We start from the raw sequence: 22150 nt of genomic DNA, 5'->3' as shown, positions 1-22150 counted from the left end.
CCTATGCACAAAACAATATTATTTGGGTTCAGTTTTGGGGCTAGGAAATTTGAACACCACTTCAAAAAGGAGCTCTGAATGTGGAGGAGCCACATCGCTGGCCCTAGAAGTCTTGCCATTTGAGGAACCAGGGGGTCAAGCTGTGAGAATCTCCCAACCATCTTGCTCCCTGCTGGACTCCTGGGTTTTTGTTTTTTTGTTTGTTTGTGTTTTTTTGAGACAGTTTCACTCTTGTTGCCCAGACTGGAGTGCAATGGCATGGTCTTGGCTCACTGAAACCTCTGCCTCCTGGTTTCAAGCGATTTTCCTGCCTCAGCCGCCCAAGTAGCTGATATTATAGGCACCCACCACAACGCCCGGCTAATGTTTGTATTTTTAGTGGAGACGGGGTTTCATCGTGTTAACCCGGCTGGTCTTGAACTCCTGACCTCAGGTGATCGGCCCGCTTCAGCCTCCCAAAGTGCTGGAATTAAAGACATGAGCCACCGTGCCCGGCCTTTTGCTAGAAAAGGAAAAGGTACACATGACCAGGTTGAGAATATCGTCTTTTGCAACGGGAAGAACAGCAGCCACGCTGTGTCCCATCTAACTACTATCTCAGGCAACTCACCTAAGGTTGGAGCCTCGGTTTCTTGTAGAATTATTTTCCTCAAAGCACCATGGAAATCATTCAATGATGAAAATGGGTAACAATCCTAACCCATACATGATAGTTCCCTTCCCTCTTTCCTGCCTGCTAAATCCTCCCCACAACGTACATCCACACTGCCCTTCCGGCACTAAATTTCTGTCTTCTAATTCTATAAAATTATGAATGGGAAAATCACCCAATGACAATTGCCGAGGTATCTTAGACCTTTTGTTTCCAATCAACTGAATTGCCACTTCACCTCTGAAAGTGAGGTATAGCCCTCAGTCAAGACCTTGGCCAAAATAAGGTAATTACCTTTTGACACAACCTGGGAAGTCAGAGCCTCCTTCCTCTGCCAGTCTCCCCAAAGAGGAGCCTCCCCCAAGACTAGAAATCCACAAGCTCTCTTCCCCACTCAATCTCTTCCTCCTAGTAAAAGTCTGTGTGTGCCGTTTGCATCAGCTTGGAGCTGGTTAGTCAAATCATGAGATGAATGCAAATTCTCCAAGAAATTTGCAATCTGCTTTGGGCAATTCAGTTTGGATCTCTTTCATTTCCTTTCCTTAACAGCCCCCAATACCGGTTCGCTGCCTGAGGAAAACCTAGGAGGGCATGGAGATGGCTGTATTCCCAGACCAAAGATTTTCCATTTAAAGGAAATTTGGGGTTTGCTTTAGTCTGTTTCAGTGCCATCAGGGTTTTAAACAATCAAATAAACTTCCCTTGCTAGTAGTTACTTCATTCTCTGCCCCGAACAGGATTCATCACCATAGTTATCTTCAAACATTGCCTCGGTGCCAATGGTGCCATTGGCACTTGGCCAGGTGTGAGGAAAAGTCACCCTTAAGAACCTTCCCTGTGAAGGGTGTAAACTTGGACTCAAATTCAACATGAGTAGGGGAAGAGGTGGCCACTTTAGGGACTTCTGGACTAGGCCACCTGGCTGAGAAATGTGCCATGAGGAATACCTAGTTCAGCTCTACACTTAGGTATAAAGGCTTCTTCCACTTCAGACATGTGATGTGGCTTACCCAACAGTCAAGCAGGAATTACGCCAGTATAAAATAATCATGCAGTGTCATGATGTAGCTGCTTCTTGAGTCTCCTCCACTTTATAATTTTCGGTGCCAACCACTGGATGAGCTCAAGCTTGCCAAGGCACATTCTCTTTCCCACTGGGTACCCCACAGAGGATCCAGTCAGCGTGAGACCACTCAGCCCTCAGCACAGTTCTAACAGGTCGAGCCCAGAGGCCTTCAGGCTAATCAACTTCAGATTACTTTGGAACATGCTTGCTCTTTGTTTTTTGAGTACATTCTGAAGGAGATCCAGATGCCCAGGGTGGAGTGAGGCTCCCGAGGTGCATTATTAAGCTTTCTCAGGGAAGTAAGATCAGGCTGGTATGGGAAAAAGGGCACCAGCCTTGGAATCAGACAAAGTCGAGTTTGGAACCTGGCTCTACCACTCACAGCAATGCCATCTTGGAAAAAGTGCCCATGATTCTAGAGTAGCCATTTCCTTCTCTAAGGTTTGGAAGGGTTTCTTTGAAAAGTGGAGACACTGTATGTAAGTTGTCTGGCACATAATACACATTCAATAAACAGGACTCATTATATTCATCTGGGTGAGTCCTTTCTCCAGAAAATGGATGGATAGCCAGATAGGGGAACTTGTATCCAAAAATCTTACTTCCTACTCATCAAATCTTACCAGTTACTCTCTTCACATTTTCTTCTCTTTCCCCTTCATTATTCAAGGAAAAAAAATTGGCTGGGCACAGTGGCTCATATCTGTAATCCCAGCACTTTGGGAGACCAAAGCAACAGGGTTACTTGATCCTAAGAGTCTGAGGCCAGCCGGGGCAATATAGTGAGACCCCATATCTACAAAAATAAAAAATAAAATAGCTGGATGTGGTGGCCCGTGCCTGTGGTCCCTGCTACTCAGGAGGCTGAAGTAGGAGGATTGCTTGAACCCAGGAGGTAGAGGCTGCAGTGAGCTATGATCACACCACTGCACTCCCGCCTGGGTGACAGAGTGAGACCCTGTCTCCTAAAAAAAAAAAAATTTAAAAAGAAGCAACTTTAGCATAGTGATCATTCTAGATGTCTCTTTTTCCAAATGAACTGGCCTCAAAATCCTTTATCCTCGCACAGTACTTACAAAGAGTGCTTGCTTACATTGTATCTATAACCTCATAGCAACCCCATCAAAAATGTCTTCTCTCTCATTTTAAGAAAAAGGAAACTGATACTCAGGAGAGGGTAAATTACTGGTCAGGTTCACCTAGCTAGAAAGCAGAAAAGCTTGGTTTCAAATCGAGATCCTCTGCTTACCTTTTACATGTTCTGTTATATTATTCAGGAAAGGAAACTCTTTGAACCATTGTCAGCCTTTAATACAGATGCTTCTTGAATTGGTTAGCAGAAAATAGAGCTCTTAAGGAGTGTTCATAAGAGAAGTAAGTCTGGCCGGGCGCGGTGGCTCACGCCTGTAATCCCAGCACTTTGGAAGGCCGAGGCGGGTGGATCACGAGGTCAGGAGATCGAGACCATCCTGGCTAACACGGTGAAACCCCGTCTCTACTAAAAATACAAAAAATTAGCTGGGCGAGGTGGCAGGCGCCTGTAGTCCCAGCTACTCAGGAGGCTGAGGCCGGAGAATGGCGTGAACCCAGGAGGCGGAGCTTGCAGTGAGCTGAGATCGCGCCACTGCACTCCAGCCTGGGCGACAGAGTGAGGCTCCCTCTCAAAAAAAAAAAAAAAAAAAGACAAGTAAGTCTGATTGGAGGAAAGAGTCAGACGTAGCAGTGATCTGGAATTTGGAGTCCTGAGAAGTAGGTAGAGGTGCCAGTGGTGTTTCCTAACAAGGGAAGAGGTAGTATGAGAGCACTCATGTCATGAAATGCGGTGTACCAAAGAAAGGAAACATACCTGAAAGAGGTACGGAAGAGTATGGAAAATACACTTTCCCAAAGTTGTAATTTCACCTTGGGCCAGTCCCATCTCTCTTCTTTACTGTACTGACCTCATAAACCTTTCCAACTTTTTCATGGCCTTTTCTCAGGAATCCTGTCACCCACAAGAATGTAGCCCACTTTGTTCATAGACTGGAAATGGCTGGGGACATAGCAGAATGGAAGTCCATGGTCCCAGGTGAGGCCATCTGGAAAGAGAGAGTCTGGTGAAGGGATTAAGGGGAAAAAACTCTCTGTGACTGAGTAGGCACAGGTCAGCACAATGCCAGGGGAGGAGCAGAGCGCTACCAGGTAGCTGAAGTGAGTACAGCCCCCAGATTTCAAGAGCATAAGCCCTGAGGGTATTTGAAGAGGAAGGAGTGTGCAGCTAAATACATGGTGAGAACCAAAAGATTAACAGAAACAGCATTTAAGAGTCCGGACAATCAAAATCAGAAGTGTCAGAGAATAACAAGAGAGAAGGAGCGTGTTTGTGTATACTTGTGTGTGTGTACTTGTGTGTGTGAGCAGATGACAATATTACCATAGCAGCTTCAACCCCACTTCCTATTGAAGACTGTTTGTATGTCTCTAAAGGTATAGTTCAAGTAATGGGAACATAGAATGTTAGAACTAGAAGGAACTTTAGATAATTTCACATAAATTCGAGCTCACGGGAATTGAATGACTGGCCTAAAGTCACACAGCTTCTCAGTGGCATTGCTAGCATGCCTCTATACAGTTTGTTGGCTTTGGCACACAGAGCCAGAAAAATACTTCAGCAAGGAATCAGAGGAAAAGAATTAAAAACACTCTTCAAAAGCCACCAGCCAATAGCATAAACATGAAGACAGAAAGAAGAGAGGAAAATGTTCCAGAAAGCACAAGTTCAGTTATGAAAAAGCACCACACAAAAAGACAATTTAGTCTTAGGAAAAACAGATACTCAAAGCAGAAAAGGCATAAGATACTGTCTCAGAAAGAAATGCAAAAAAAAAAAAAAAAAAAAAGATTAATTTTATGGACAGCTTGATGCCAGAGTATGATAATAAAGTACATGCCATAAATATCTGATTTTGCATGAACCGGTTTGTGTGAGACAAAGGAGGTTTGGATGGTCATTGAAATTTAAATCAAAAAAGAGGATGAACAAGCCTAATTTGTGAGGTGAAAGCCTGTAGTTGGGTGCTCCAAAAAAGAAGCCTTCAGTAGGTTTCTCAGTGATTTATGCATACACGTAGATAGTTTCAGAAACGAAGAGTCTACTAGAGCTACAAACTAGGCCTTGGTTTTCAGTCTTGCCCCAGAAATGATTAGAAACGAAATACTTGTTTAACAAGTATTTATTAAGTTCTTATCATGTGCTGATACCTAAAATTGCAAAACTTTAAACAAAATGAGATGAAAGCAAAAGTTGTAACATTGTAGTGTGGGGCTTATAATATACAGAGAAGTAATGCATGTGACAACTAACTAATTTGACATCTATATCAAATAGATATAAATGACAGAGGGGTAGGTGGTAAACTGATCTGTAAGACTATCAGGCTCTTACATTTTACATGAAGTGATAAAATATTAACTCTATGACTCTAAAAGGTTAGGAATATATATTATAATGTCTAAGCAATCACTTAAAATGCAAAAAGACTAGCAGATAAATTTTTTTGAATATTAAATTAACCCAAAAAGAGCCAGGAAAGCAGTATAGAGAACAATAACAGATGAGACAAATAGAAAACAAAGAAAAAATATAGATCTAAATGCAATCAAATCAATAATTACATTAAATGTAAAACGACTAAACATTCCAAATGAAAGACAGAGATTGTCAGAATGGGTAAAGAAATAAGACCCAAGTATATGCTGCCTATAAAAGACACAGTTTTAATATAGGGACACAGATAGGTTAAAAATAGGAATAGAAAAAAATATACCATACAAACAGTAACCATAAGAAGACTGAAGTGACTATATTAATGTTGCATAAAGTAGACTTTAGGGCAAAAAAAGAAAAAACACAGTATTACTGGAGATAAACAAAATGGGAGCCTCAGGAGTTAAGCATCAGTTTGTTGACTATAGAAGCTAAATAATGAAAGAAAGCCAAAGTTGGGGCAGGGGGAAATGTAGTATGTACAGCAATTTTCCCAAATTCCCTATAGTTTATTTTGAAAATAATTTAAGGCAACTTGGTTCAATGACACTTAACTTCCTGGGTTCTCACTAGGAAAGATAAAAGGAAATTTTTCAAAGAATAGGCTCTTTAACTAGAAAGGAAACTTGGAAACACTGAGCTCTGTGGACTCTCCAGCTTTATGTATAATTGACATGAATGGGGATGACCAACCATTTTTGTTTTGTTTTGTTTTGTTTTGTTTTGTTTGTTTGTTTGTTTTTTGAGAGGGAGTCTAGCTCTGTCGCCCAGGCTGGAGTGCAGTGGCCGGATCTCAGCTCACTGCAAGCTCCGCCTCCCGGGTTTACGCCATTCTCCTGCCTCAGCCTCCCGAGTAGCTGGGACTACAGGCGCCTGCCACCTCGCCAGGCTAGTTTTTTGTATTTTTTAGTAGATACGGGGTTTCACCGTGTTAGCCAGGATGGTCTCGATCTCCTGACCTCGTGATCCGCCCGTCTCGGCTTCCCAAAGTGCTGGGATTACAGGCTTGAGCCACCGCGCCTGGCCATTGATGGGTAATTTTTTAACCCTCAACCTCCTCCCAAACTCCCCTCTTTTGGAGTCCTCAGTGTCTATTATTTCCATCTTCATGTACATGTATACCCACTGTTTAGCTGCTATTTAGAAGTGAGAACATGGAGTATCTGATTTTCTGTTTCTGAGTTAGTTCACTTAGCAAAATGACCTCCAGCTCCATCCATGATGCTGCAAAGGACATGATTTCATTCTTTTTTATAGCTGCAAATGGTGATAAATATTATCAAGAAAATACTCATGATGCTGAGATAGAGAATACCAAATGAAGAAGGAAATCTGCCCAGGATAGCATGATCAGAGAAGGCATCAGAGGAGGTGACGTTTAGGAAGAGGCTGCAAAGAGAGAGAGGGGTGAGGTCAGGAGAACAGTGTGTACAAAGGCATTCAGGGAGGAAAGGGCTCAGGAGTTTCTAAGGAACTGACACATGACCAGAATAGCTGCAGCTCAGAGTAAGGCAAACAAGAACTAAATCTTGTGGGTAAGTTCTACCAAACCTCCAAGGGGCATAAAATCCAATCTTATATAAAATTGTCCATAAAGTAGAAAAAGAAGTAACACTTTCCTTACTCATTTACAAGGCTAACGTTGTTGCCAAAACCACGAGGATGATACAAAAAAAATGGACAATTATGAGACAATCTCACTCATCAAATAGATACAAAAATTCCAAATCCAGCAAATAGTAATATTTACATAGGCCCTGGGAAGTATTATGAAATGGCCCAAAGCACCTTGGAAAACTGGTGAAACAATTTATTGTTGCTTTTCATATTGGAATATGCTTTCATAATGTTTTTCACAGGAAAATGTGCACCTGACTGAAATGCAAACAAGCTTTTAATAGGTTGCACTTAGGTTCTGGAAACACTACATTTCAGATTGTATATTGCAGAAGAGAACTGGCCCTATGCAAATTCGTGGATAGGTAAATGTTGCCTTTGGAATCTAGTCTGCTCTTCTCCCTACCCTCAGCCCACAACTTCACCTTAAATGGTCCTATTACCTTTCCCTCTGGAGAAAGGCTTTAGGGTCAGGGTTGGCCATTTACTAGCTGTGTAATCTCTCTGTAAAACAGTGGCAATACCTAATTCCTTCAGCTGTTATATAATGACTAAATAAAATAATACATGGTGGATGTACAGTATAGCACTTGGGAAGTAGCAGGAATTAAGTCATCTTTTTCTGTTTGTAGAATGAAAGATGTTTCTCTTTGTTCTGGGATTGCTGGTCTTTCAGGAGCAGAGAGGTATGATAGAAAATAATGCCTTCAATATAAAATTTTAATGACTTACATACAGAGTAATCCATCAACCAGATTCCAAAACATACTTTGAGGGGCAAGTATCCATCAAAGGCTTAATTTTATTTGTTCCCAGATAGTTTCAATTGCCTTTGACAGTCCTTTTTCTATCCTAAAAACAATCTCTTTATTTTACGAGTCTCAGCTGCTTATATCCAACAAAATAAAAGGATCTCACTAAACCTCAGACTTCTTTGATGACTCAACAAATATTCATTCAATTGAATCTATTAAATGTAAACATATTACTTTTAAAAGACATATCTTCAAGGTCATTCCTGGGTCCATCCAAGTGAGTATCATTAAATCCATACCCAAGCCATCTAACACTTGATATCTTGGGAGTGCGTAATTCAATCAGAAAGGTGGCCTTCAAAAGCAGAACCAGATTTCCACACTCAAAAAGAGGAGTTCTGTTCATCTGTTTCACAACTAAATAAAGCATACTGATGCCTTTGTGAACTCTCCATGCCTAGTTTCCCCCTTTCAATTCTGCAGTAGTGGGGGAAGTAATAGAGTGATTCGGAGTATATGACATGGCTAAGACATTCGCCATAGATCCATTACTGGGTAGGATGTACATCACATCACAGGAAGCTTTTACTCAATTTTTCCTATAGCTCTTTCCACTCTACGGCACTCCAGCCATAAAGAGGGAAGAGTTTCTTCTTCTTCTTCTCCTTCTCCTCCTTCTCCTCCTTCTTCTTCTTTTTTTTAAAGACAGGGTGTCACTCTGTCACCCAGGCTGGAGTGCAGTGGAATGATCACAATCACAGTTCACTGCAGTCTCAATCTCTCATGCTCAGGCAATGCTCCCACCTCAGCCTCCTGAGTAGCTGGGACTACAGTCACATGCCACCATGCCTGGCTATTTTTTTCTATTATTTATAGAGACAAGGTCTCCCTATGTTGTGCAGACTGGTCTCAAACTCCGGGGCTCAAGTGCTCCTCCCACCCTGGTCTCCCAAATTGCTAGGATTACAGGTGTGAGTCACTGCACCTGTCCCTTTTATTTATTTATTTATTTTTAACATTCCTAGATACTAAGTTTCAAACCACAACTAGCCCAAAATTAGCTCTGATAACAAGTGCTTGACTGGGATGACTGACTACTTATTTCTATGGATACTGGTTCTCTATGACAGTTATTTGGATTCTGACGTGATGCCTAATTATTAATGTACTCCTTGCCTGTTTCCCATCCCAAAACAAATTTCTTAAGCTCCAGGAAGGCAAGACTGTGATTGACTCAGGACATCCGTGCTTTACTGTCCTTGCCACTGGGAAAGACTCTCAGGAAAGAGGATCAAGACTTAACTGTCCCTGTGGGAGCTCTGGGGAAACAAACTGAGGATGTAAGGCTGATCTGATCATCTGAATCACCAAGTCTAGAAGGGGAATGGCAACCTGGGATCTGAGCCATGCATAAATCAACAGCCAAGAATCACACCTGGTGGCCTGGGTGAGTTAATTAAGTAGGGGATAGAATCCTTAACAATTTGGGCTCTTCCACATCATCGCAGATGACTGGTGTGGTCCTATTTCTAAGGCAGTTCTGTCTGGTTGGAGGAAGAGAACAGCAAATAACTTAAAGACATGAAAAATCAAAATCAGCGCTGCCCACCCCCCCGCTCCGTGCACATAAAGAGATCCTATTAGACCCAAGACTTTCTCTTAATGATTTAATTCATATTCAATAGGCTGAATAGATCAAATGTAAACATATTGCTTTTAAAGGGCACTTTTGTCCTTCCTTGATCCACGTAAGTAGATCTTTCCACTGGCAAGATTCACTGAGAAAAAGCAAGAGTCGACAATGCATTCTAAATCATTTTGACCTCTTCTTGGTTGTACCCCATCCAGTCCAGTTGTCCAGCCACTCATTAGATGAACTAGTTCAGCGATGACTAAAATTGTCCATCAGCCCTGCTACCTAGGTAGACCCTACATCCTCACAGCCATCCTTATTCCTTCCTGTTATAAAACACCTCCTTTTCCTCCCTTTAGAAACAGATGGAGTACCAGATGCAAATGCTATGATGAAATCCAGCTCAAGTGGCAGTGATCTGTCCAGTTTTGTAAAGGCAACACCTGTGCATACTAGGAGCAGTCTCTGGTTCTGAAACCCACTTACAGCTTTAATTATGTCACCTACTGGAATCTTCCTTCAGATTCTACCTCGCTCCTCTACTTGCTTCTATGGTATGAGTCCTTATGACCACAGTCTTCCTCTGAGGTGACCTCCAGCCTCTGCCAAGCTCAACTCTTGCCATACGAGCCAACATTCTTAGCCCCAACCACACATAGACTCAGCTCACATTCTACCCAAGTCCTTAGCCGTGACATTCCCCAGGCGATATAAAAGGTAGAATGCGCTGTACTGAAATGCAGCCCCTAGGACGTTCATTTCAGTAACATCTTCATGTTGCAATACTCATGCAAGGGCTTTGCTCCTTCACACCAATGGCTAATAAAAGCTTAGCTCTCGGCTGGGCGCAGTGGCTCACGCCTGTAATCCTAGCACTTTGGGAGGCCAAGGTGGGCGGATCATGAGGCCAGGAGTTTGAGACCAGCTGGATAACATGGTGAAACCCCGTCTCTACCAAACATACAAAAAATTAGCCGGGCGTGGTGGCGGGCGCCTGTAGTCCCAGCTACTTGGGAGGCTGAGGCAGGAGAACAGCGAGAACCCGGGAGGCGGAGCTTGCAGTGAGCTGAGATCCTGCTGCTGCACTCCAGCCTGGGCGACAAAGCCAGACTCCGTATCAAAAAAACAAAACAACAACAGATTAGCCAGGCGTGGTGGCACATGCCTGTAATCCCAGCTACTCAGGTGACTGAGGTAGGGGAATTGCTTGAACTCGGGAAGCAGACGTTGCAGTGAGCCGAGATTGTGCCACTGCACGCCAGCCTGGGTGAAAGAGCAAGACTCTGCCTAAAAAAAAAAAAAAAAAAAAAAAAAAAAAAAAAAAACGCTTAGCTCTCTGGGCAGCCAGCCCAGCCCATTCTCACCTTTACCTAATATAAATCTGTACCAGGGCGAGAAGCTAGTAAGTAGAGGGTCAGGAAGACACATATTCCCCAGATCAAATTAAAAAAATAACTCAAGGAGAAAATACTTGCTTCCTAACTTATATTCATAAGGTTCTGTTACTGGACTTCTGCACCCTTAGTGACACCCAAACTAGAATGTTTAGCAAAATCCCCAAATGTATCCTATTTTCAATATTTTTAGAGCTTAATAATTTTAGAATGTAAAATTGTGTTTTATAAAGAAATAATTCATTTGTCATATACATTGATGACATGAAATGTACATAAAATTCAGAAAACTTAAATTATCAGTTAATAGGGAGGTTAATAGAATTATTTTTAGAGCACGTTTAGATTCACAGAATAATTGGGAAGAAGGTACAGAGACTTCCAATATACTCCCCTGACCCCGCACATGCACAGCCTCCTCTATTGTCGGCTCTCCCTACCAGAGTGGCGCTTGTTACAATGAATGAACCTATATTGATACATCATTATCACCTAAAGTCTATCATTTACATTAGGGTTCACTCTTGGTATTGTACACTTTATGAGTTTTGACAAATGTATAATGGCATGCACCTGCCAATGTAGTATCATATAGAATAGCTTCACTAACCTAAAAATCTTGTGCTCCACCTATTCATGCCTCCCTCCCCCTAATCCCTGACAACCACTGACCTTTTTACTGCCTCTACAGTTTACCTTTTCCAGAATGGCATACAGCTGGAATCGTACAACATGTAGCCTTTTAAGATTGGCTTCTTTCACTTAGTAATAAGCATTTCAGTTTCCCTAATGTCTTTTCATTTGTTTTTTTGTTGTTGTTGTTGGTTTTTTTTAGCACTGTGGCCCAGGATCATCTCATGATCCGCCCGCCTCGGCCTCCCAAAGTGCTAGTGCAAGATCTCTGTGGGGCGATCTCAGCTCACTGCAAGCTCCACCTCCCGGGTTCACACCATTCTCCTGCCTCAGCCTCCTGAGTAGCTGGGACTATGGGCACCCGCCACCGCGCCCAGCTAATTTTTTTTGTATTTTTAGTAGAGACGGGGTTTCACCATGGTCTCAATCTCCTGACCTCCTGATCTGCCCGCCTCGGCCTCCCAGAGTGCTGGGATTACAGGCGTGAGCCACTGCGCCCAGCCATCTTTTCATGGTTTGATAGCTCATTTCATAATATTCCTTTGTCTGGATGTACCAGTTTATCCATTCACTAACTGGAGGTCCTCTTGGCTGCTTTCAAGATTTTGCAATTCTGACTAAAGTTGCTATAAACATCTGTGTGCAGGTTTTTGTGTAGACATAAGTTTTCGGCTCTTTTGAGTACATTCCCAGGAGTGCAATTGCGGGATCTTATGGTATGAGTATGTTTACTTTTGTGTGAAACCACCAAACTATCTTCCAAAGTGGCTGAACCGTTTTGCATTCCCACCAGCAGTGAATGAGAATTCCTGATGCTCCACATCCTCACCAGTATTTGGTGTTGTCCGTGTTCTGGATTTTGGTCATTCTAATAGGTATGTAGTGGTATCTCATTGTTTTGATTTGCATTTCCCTGGTGACATACGATTTAGTGGACTATCTTTTCGTATGCTTATATGCCAACTATGCATCTTCTTTGGTGAGGTGTCCAAGTTTTTGCCCATTTTTAAATTGTGGTGTTTGTTTTCTTATCGTTGAGTTTTAAGAGTTCTTTGCATATTTTGGATAACCATTCTTTATCAGATGTGTATTTTACACACATTTCTCCAAGTCTGTGGCTTCTCTGATTCTCTTAACATGGTCTTTTACCAAGCAGAAGGTTTTAATTTTAATGAAGTTTAGCTTATCCATTTTTTTTCATGAATAGTGCCTTTAGCGTTTTATCTAAAAAGTCATCACTGAGGGGTGTTGTGCTTCTGGACAGTGCTACTGCATGCTAGTACCCGGGTCCCCCAAAAAAGAATCTTTTAAAATTTTTTAAATAATAATTCATCAACTAATCCAAGATCATCTAGACATTCTCCTATGTTACATTCTGAGAGTTTTATAGCTTTGAATTTTACACTGAGGTCTGTGATCCATTTTGATCAGTTTTTGATGAGGATATAAGGTCTGTGTCAAAGTTCAACTTTTTGCATGTGGATGTCCAGTTGTTCCAGTGTCAATTGTTGAAAAGACTATTCTTTTTCTACTGTATTGCCTTTGTTGCTTTGTCAAAGATCAGTTGTGTGTTTCTGTGCGGGTCTGCATCTGGGCTCTCTCGTCTATTCCATTGATCTATTTGTCTGTTCTTTCACTGATACCACACTGTCTTGATTATTATAGCTTTATATTAAGTCTTGAGGTTGGACAGTGTCAGACTTCTAACTTTTTTCTTTTCCTTCAATATTGTGTTGCCTGAATGACTTTTTAAAATTAATTAAAACCTTTTTGGATAGAAGCTTTGCTGCTGGTATAATTCCTTGGCTTATGAAACATGTATTTGTGTATCTTAATTTTTAATGACTCAGAAATGTGTGTTATTCTTAGCCATCACATAAAATGATCCCAGATTGTATTACCTTTTAGTGATCTACTGTTTCTACAAACTATTCCTTTTGTTCTCACCCCTTCAGTTCCTCCAAGCCTCTCTCCTTCATACATTGTAATTAAGTGGGAATCAATCTAGGTTTCCAGGGGAACCTTATTTTACACTTAAATTTAAGATAGCTGCTCTAAGAGTTCCTGAGGGTAATTTTTTGTCTCTTATGTGGAAGGAATTATCCTCAAAAGTTCTAGATTCAGAGGCATAATCCAGGCAGCCACATAACCCAAGAGCCTTACCTCAAGATGTGAGGCACTGTTCTGATACAACTATAATAATGACAACAGTAATTAGCAACTAAATATTAAATGCATCACTCTTCAAAAATTCAACTTCTGGGAAATTTTCCCCTTCCTTTCAGTTTTCCCCCAGTTGACTTTTACAAAAATAAGTAACTTGAGCTCCCTCTGAACTTTTAAAACTATTTAATAGATGTCACTCTTAACAATCACCCAAACCTGCATCTATCAGTGACACATTCCTCCTCAAATCCCCCACCCAGACACCTGCAGGTTACTTTTCAATGCATCTTGGCATCTCGAGATCTGGGAAGGACTGTAGCTTGGGAAGAATTACACAGTTCAGGGATTAGAACTGATCTAATGAAAGGTGATAAGACTTGTTTGCCTGGGTCATTGATTTGTAGCCAAGCCCAGCTCAATGAGTCCAGTTTCTATGTTATCACTTTTCACCCTTCATCAAGAGCAGGCACTGGAGGGACAGCTGAATCCACAAAGCCAGTATTGTTGACTGTGATTAAAAAGAGTGTGGGATTCACTTTCTCCAACACAAGGGGGAAACCGAAGCTGATTCAACTAAGAAGAGGGCAAAAGGAGTCCTGGCCAGTGTCACCTCACCTGGACAGAGGATCCAGAGAAGACTGGGGTTTCCATTGTACAGTGTCTGGGGAATGCTAGAAGAACAGGGCTCTTATTGTTCCACTTCCAGCACTTAACTACCAAAGATCAGAGCTTCCTTTCTACTTATTACCCAGAGTCCAGAGTCGCTGGGAAAGGTAATCAGATCATACTGTAACATCCTTTGAACTCCCTGGAGAGCTTGTGCTACAGTAAAGCATGTGGGATCCTTATCAACTCTAATTCTCTTGGGTCTTCCTCTGCCATCATTTTCACCTGTGCAGAGTCACTCAACCTTGTTCAGTCATTCATTCTTTGCTGCTGCTGTCTGTTTCAAGTCCATAGAAGCTCACTCCAGGAAGCAGAAACTAACATAGAAACCAGTGTCAGCTTCCTGAGCACCGAAGCACACCTGACCCAGGGATAGGGGGTGATTAGTTAGCATGAAGTCAACCTCTTTCCAAATACTAAAATAATCATAGTACAAACTGATTCTGCAATTAAAACCATCAAAAGATGCCTTGGTCTTCAGCTAGCATTATTGTGCCTACATTAACTTTCCCCAGAAGCAAAAACACTACTTTTTCCTCTATGTTTTCTACATTCTTCTTCATTAACTCCAAATCAAGAGTTTCCTTATTTTTCAAATTAAAAAGGAAGGTTTACAAAAGGATCTGCAGGTTTGGAAGACGTTGACAAGAAAGCAAACATGAATGGAAACACTACTTTTTAAAAATGTATTTCTTTCCAGGAAGAGCTGAGCAGTACAGGCATAGGAGGTCATTTCAAAATACATCATGTTGAGCTTCACTCCCAATTATGAGCAGTAATTCCGTTTGATAATTACCTGGGCAATGTGGAAATGGATCCCATTTGCAAGCAAACAAAAAAGTGTTTCACTGCAACATGCTCCATTCTGAAAATGCTTCCCCTTTTACCAACTTAATAATCATACCACTCTCTACATAAGATTTCTTTTTCTCGGCCGGGAGCAGTGGCTTACGACTGTAATCCCAGCACTTTGGGAGGCCGAGGCGGGCGGATCACGAGGTCAGGAGATCAAGACCACGGTGAAACCCCGTGTCTACTAAAAATACAAAAAATTAGCCAGGTATGGTGGCAGGCGCCTGTAGTCCCAGCTACTCGGGAGGCTGAGGCAGGAGAATGGCGTGAACCCGGGAGGCGGAGCTTGCAGTGAGCTGAGATCGCGCCACTGCACTCCAGCCTGGGGGACAGAGCGAGACTCCGTCTCAAACAAACAAACAAAAAAAATCTTTTTCTCACTCACCTCTCCTCTGTACTGCTTGGATTATCTCCCATCTAGCCAATGAGTCTAAAATGCAGGGACTTATATCTTAATTTCATTTTTCAGAACAAGGCTTTGCTCATGCCTGTAATCCCAGCACTTTGGGAGGCTGAAGTGGGCGGATTACTTGAGGTCAGGAGTTGGAAACCAGCCTGGCCATCATGGTGAAACCCCGTCTCTACTAAAAATACTAAAACTAGCCAGTCATGGTGGCAGGCACCTGTAATCCCAGCTACTTGAGAGGCTGAGGCAGGACAATTGCTTGAACCTGAGAGGCGAAGAGTGCAGTAAGCCGAGATTGCGCCACCAAAGCTCCACCTCAAAAAAAAAAAAAAAAAAAAAAAAAAAGATCAAAAGCTCAGAAAGGTCAAAAGCTCTTAACATCATAGGAATAGATGAATACTTTCTTGACAGTGTTATGTATGAATATACATACACACAATATTACATATATATAAAACAAGGAACATATATATTCTCTGTTCAATTCTTAAATAAAACAAGGCCAAGGCCATCAACTATCACTATTTCTAACTCTGTTTAATATGATTTTGGAAGCATTATTCAAATCAAGTAGATAGGAAGAAAAAATTAGAAGTGTAACCCTTGGTGAATACTATGATGCTTGCCTGGAGAACCCACAAAAATTCATTGGAAAATGTATAAATAATAAGAAATTGAAGGTGCTTAGGTACAAAATTAATATTCAAAAATCAAGTATTTGTGTATACAAATAACATCTGCTTAGAATTTATAATGAAAGGAAAGATCCTAATTACAATAGTAACAAAAGATGAAGCACCTAAGAGGAACTGAAAAAATATATACAAGAGAATTGTAAAATGCTACTAAAGTCCACCCCTCCAAAAAAAAAAATCTTTAGCATATGAAAAATAGTATGTGTTCCCCGATAGGAAGGATCAACATCATAAAGACGCTAATGGTTCCTAAATTAATCTAAAATGTATGTCATCCTCATAAAGTATTAAATATTATTTGTAACTACACAAAAGTATCCTAAAATTCATTTGAAAAATAAATACGCAAGAATTGCAGGAGAATTCTGGGGGGAAGATAGTGAAAGAAGTCTATTTTACTAAAATTTAGTTAATTAAAACAGTGTGGCACTCATTCATAAATATGTCAGCAGAATAGACTGGAAAATCAAGAAAATTACTTAATTCATACAGGAGCTTTTTTTAAGATAAAGGTGGAATTTTAAATCAGTGCAGACAAGATGGATCACTCAATACATAGTGTTAGACAACTGGGTCTTCATCTCAGGAAAAAGTTGGATTTGTGGCCTTAAATAATAAAATAAAATCCAAATGCATCAAAGATTTAAGTGTGAAAAATTAGCCATAAAAATATTAGAGGAAAACATGGAAAATTGAATCTTGTAGTGAGGAAAACCCTTTCTAGTGTCCCAGACACTGTGAGTGGTCTGTTCATTATACTAGTTGTCCACTTTCCTCTTCTTTCCAGAGAAACAGAACCCCAATTCTGTTCAGGGTGAGAATAAGCCTAACCCCAAAAGATGGGTCATACTGGCAGTCATGTTCTCCAGTGTCCCATGCTCACTTGCAGCAACAGTGTCTGTGTGGCTTGGTTTGAGTCAATAAGACATAAGTGGAAATCTGATGGGAAAATTCTTGCTTTCTCAATAAAAATGGATAGACATGCTGGTGCCCCATCTCCTTCGAAAGGTTAGTTCTGTAGAAATCACCTTGGGATCAGATAAGAGAAGCCAAGAGAGTAGAATAAGAGACAGTGGCCCTGACATTGTTGAACAGCTGAACCAGTGCTATCAACCACCTATTTCTGGAATTGTCACTATGAAATTTTTAAAATGAAATCCTATTTATTTGAGCCACTGTGTTTAGAGTTTTAGTTTCTTGCAGTTGTGTGATTCTTGGAATCCTACCTGACACACCATGAATGCCTTAAAATTCAGAAACCCTAAAGGAAAAGACTGAGCAATCTGACAACATGAAAATTTTTTTAATTCTTTGAAAATAAAAAGAATTCCAAAAAGAAAAAAAAAACTAATATAAAATCTTTTTTCATTTACATTATAGTCCAGGGATAATATTTTTACTATATAAAAAGCTCACCAAATATAAAGTAAAAGACCATAGTCCAGCAGGAAAATGGGCAAGGGATAGAAATAGTGTTCACCAGGAAGTCCTAGCAGAGCAATCAGGTAAGAGAAAGAAATAAAAGGCATCCAAATAGGAAAAGAAGAAGTCAATCTATCTCTCTTTGCTGATGATATAACTCTATACCTAGAAAATTCTAAAGACTCTGCCAAAAGGCTCCTGGAACTGATAAACAACTTCTGTAAAGTTTCAGGACACAAAATCAATGCACAAAAATCAGTAGCATTTTTATACACTAAAAATGTTCACACTGAGAGCCAAATCAAGAATGCAATTCCATTTACAATAGCCACAAAAAACAAAAATAATACCTAGGGATACATTTAACCAAGAAGGTAAAAGATCTCTACAATGAGAACTACAAAACACGGCTGAAAGAAATCATAGATGACACAAACAAATGGAACAATCCATGCTCATGGATTGGAAGAATCAATATCATTGAAATAGTCATACTTCCCAAAGCGGTCTTCAGGTTCAATGCTCTTCCTATCAAACTACGATGTCATTTTTTTGTATATGTGCTGCCAAAGCGAGCATACCAATGGCATTTTTCACAGAATTAGAAAAACTGTTCTAAAATTCATCTGGAACAAATAAAGAGCCTGAAGAGACAAAGCAATCCTAAGTAAAAGGAACAAAGCTGGAGGCAATCACTTTACCCAACTTCAAACTATACTACAAGGCTACAGTAACCAAAACAGCATGGTACTGGTACAAAAACAGACACCATAGGCCAACAAAAAAGAACAAAGGACCCAGAAATAAAGCTGCACACCTGTAGCCATCTGATTTTTGAGAAAGTCAACAAAAACTAAGCAATGGGGAAAGGGCTCCCTGTTCAGTAAACGGTGCTGGGATAGTTGGCTAGCCATATGCAGAATAATGAAACTGGACCCTTACCTTTCACCATATACAAAAATTTAACTCAAGATGGATTAAATATTTAAACTTAAGTGTTCATCAAAAAAGAAACGCAGATGGCTGTTCATCACATGAAAAGATTTTCAAATTCACTCAAAATAAATAATAAAATAATAACAAAATAACTAAAACTATAGGAATATATCATTCCTATACATTTGTCTGATAGAGATTTAAAACAAAACACTGTTTGTGGAGAAACTGATACTCTCAGGCATTTTTGTTAGAAGAGAAAACCAAAATAACTTCCATGGAGAGCAACTTGTCAATGTCACCAAAATTACAGATGCCACCCCAGCAATCACAACCTGTGTTTACAATTAAAGGGCTGAAAATAAATCTAAGTGCCTATGAATATAGGGCTAGTTACTTAAATTATAATAATAAAAAAATTATGGCGCTATGAAAAAATGAAGAGGTTCTATATGTATAGCTGAAGAACAATCTTCAAGATACGTTGTTAAATAAAACAAAAGTCAAAGTCCAGAATGTGTTTGTTATGCAGGCAATTCTTTTAAAAATATATTAAATGGGAAAATATGTGATTGTACATTCATAAACTTCCTTAATAGAACACACAAGAAGCTAGTAAGGGTGGCTGTCTCCGAGAAGGAGAACTGAAGTGCCGGTGTTCCCATTATCTGTAACTATAATGAACCACCCTGAAGCTTAGTGGCATAAAAACACATCCATTTTCTCATGCTCACAGATTCTGTGGGTCAGGAATTTGGACAAGACACAGCAGGGATGGCTTATCTCTGCCCATTGATGTCTGGAGCTCCAGCTGAGAGGAACTGATTGGCAGTGTGTGACTCAAATGGCTTGGGGCTGGAAAAATCTGAAGGTTTCCTCACTTGCATGTCTGGCACTCGGGCTGCGATAACAGCTGGCGTTTTTAACCAGCATGCCTACATGCGACCTCGACGTGGAGCAGGAGCATCCTCACAGCATGGCAGCCTCAGAGCAGTCAGACCCCTTCCATGGTGGGCTCCGAGAGCAGGTGTTCCAACAAGAAAGACAGATCAGCATCTGCTTTTTATGGCTAGCCTCAGAAGTCACAGAGCCTCCCTTCCACCCTGCTCCGTTGGTTGAAGCAGTCACCAGCCTGCCCAGATTCAGGATGCCGGGACATAGAAATTGAAAGTCATCAACTTGCTAACAGTTGTTATCCCGACAGAGTGGAATTTGGGGAGATTTTCATTTTCCCCACTGGCCTACATTTATTGCCTAATTTGTCTAAACAAGCAAGTACAAACTATGTTATAAAATACATGTTTTGGAAAAATCACAGATCTCGCTTAAAGTTCTCTTCCATGCAACACAGCAAATCTATGTTTCTCATGCATTTTCCTTGTGAGTCTGATACAGCAACAGAGCTCAGAAATACATTGTATATTTTCCATAAACTCTCTCTACACAGTGATGCATGACCTAAGAGGCATCAAGATTATCTGTGACTGCATGAGTGAAAGGATATCTCATTCATCTGCAGAATCAGGGTCCGCAGGCGCAGAAGCACTGCTTCCATTTACTTCACTTGGGCCTTCTCCAGTGGTGCACAGAGCTCTGTGGTACCCACACCCTGCGTCCTTGTCCTTGTCACATGGGGGTAGTGCAAGCCCAAGAGAATGAGTGGCCGGCCTGTCTTTGTCCTTGAGCCTGGCTGTCCTGCCTTTACTGGAAGCTTCTCTTTCTCTATCTCATCCTTCTACTTTTATTCCTTGCTCTCTTCTCACCCCTTTACCCTCCCTCCATTTTTCCTCTTTCCCCAGCTTTCTCTCTAGCTCTCTGTACTCTCACCTTTCATTTACTCCCTGCAACAATCATACCACCTTCCTAAGCACGATACAAAACAGGTGAGGGTGGGACTGGATGAAATTAACAAAGCAGGTTTACATGGTTCTGTTGCCTTTTCTCAGCTACCAGTTTTGGTTGGTTGGTTGGTTTTTCCATCTCATTCTGTTTCATTTTATCTTTCTAATTTCCTTCTTTATTCTTGTGATAACACATACACAACATGAAATAAATCATTTTAACCATTTTGAAGTTCAAAACGTTGGTACAGCTCAGGGCACTAAGTACATTCACATTGAACATCACCACCACCCATGTCCAGAACTCTTTTCATCTTCCAAAACAGAAACTCTGTGCCCAATAAATAACCAGCCCCTCCCTCTCCCCACACCCAGCCCATGGCGGCCACCATTCTACTTTCTTCTCCATAAATTTGGTTATATTAGGTACCTCATATAAGTGGAATCACATGATATTTGTCCTTTTGTGAATGGTTTCTTTCATTAAAATAATATCCTCCAAGCCCATCCATGTGGTAACATGTGTCAGAATTTTTTTCCTCTTTAGGGATAAAATTTATTATTTATCTATCGTATGGACATACCATATTTTGTTTATTCACTCTTCTGTCAATGGATACTTGGTTTCTCAGGTACCATTTTTTCTCAGAAAGGTGACATGGGCTTTTTCCCTTCCCTCGCCTCAAAGAAGGGGTGCCCTCCCCCTGCTCCTTCGTCCCAGCCCACAAGCAGGCGTGCTCTCCACTGCAGGAGCTCCTCAGAATTGGGGTCAGCACCCTCCCCACACCTCTGTCCACCCTCTCCTGGTTAATGGCATCTATTTCTATGGCCTTTAGTACCCTCCAGGGCTGGTGACGCCAGGCTTCTCTCTTCAAAGACAACTTCTCAGAGTCCCAAACCTCACACCCAACCACATATTTCACTGCACCCCTTATGAGTATCTCATCACACGGTCAAACCCAGAATTCTTGATTTTTCCCACCCATCCACTTGCAGAATAAATGTGACCAGAGCCCTTTCGTAAGTCAGACAGGAGACTAGAGGTTTGATCCTCAGGGAGATTGAAGCTTGCTGCTCCAGCTCCAGACACCAAGCACAGAGAAGGGTGAGAGGGAGATTTGGAGATGAAAAGAGGGTAATTCACAGAAAGTCTGTACACTCTATGGTAGGAAGCGTATCCAGCACTGCTCCCAGAAAAATAGGACCAGTTTCCAGGCAAGAAACCCCAGGCAGTTTCATCACTGGAGAAACTGAGGGGCTCCACAAAAGTGACCTTAAGACATGGCTGTGTGGCCACTTTTCCTCTTGAGAAGCCTCCTAGTAACCAGCGGCAAGGCCCAGCCATGCCCACGAAGCTTTGACTCATGCAGCAGGGCCCCACTCTTACCTGTAGATAAACAGCCAAGGATCAACAGGCATTTAAGGAAAACAGCAAGGTAAGCAGATTATTTAGAAACTGAGAAATAAATACCAAGAGCAGAGCTAAAGGAATTGAAGATATTTGCTTCTGGGGAGCAAAGTTTTTGAACAGGAAAGAACTAATATGTTCAATGGTGCATTTTTTAGTACTGTTTGATTTTTAAATATGTGTGTATATACATACACATATATAGGTAAAAAAAATGTTTAAGAGACAGGGTCTTGCTCTGTCACCCAGGTTGGAGTGCAATGCTGCTATTGTAGCCAACTGTAACCTCAAATTCCTGGGCTCAAGCGATTATCCCACCTCAGCCTCTCAAGTAGCTGAGACTACAGGCGCATACCACCATACCTGGCTAATTTTTAAAAAAAATTTTGTAGAGTCTCGGTCTATGTTGCTAACTCCCAGCTTTAAGAGATCTTCCTATCTCAGCCTCCCAAAATGCTGGGATTACAAGCAAGAGCCACTGG

The 22150-nt window shown here is 41.1% G+C and overlaps 1 long non-coding RNA gene across 2 annotated transcripts in view; it reads right to left on the bottom strand.

Annotated features, from left to right (window-relative positions):
• Nucleotides 1-22150, bottom strand: part of LOC117090509 — a 148093-nt gene that overhangs the window by 23887 nt on the left and 102056 nt on the right. The window lies entirely within an intron of this gene.

Source organism: Trachypithecus francoisi, unplaced genomic scaffold (genome assembly GCF_009764315.1).
Source record: "Trachypithecus francoisi isolate TF-2019V2 unplaced genomic scaffold, Tfra_2.0 Lachesis_group11, whole genome shotgun sequence".
NCBI classification, from domain to species: Eukaryota; Metazoa; Chordata; class Mammalia; order Primates; family Cercopithecidae; genus Trachypithecus; species Trachypithecus francoisi.
Note: the sequence above shows the minus strand (reverse complement) of the source record. Positions and strands in the feature narration are given on the sequence as shown.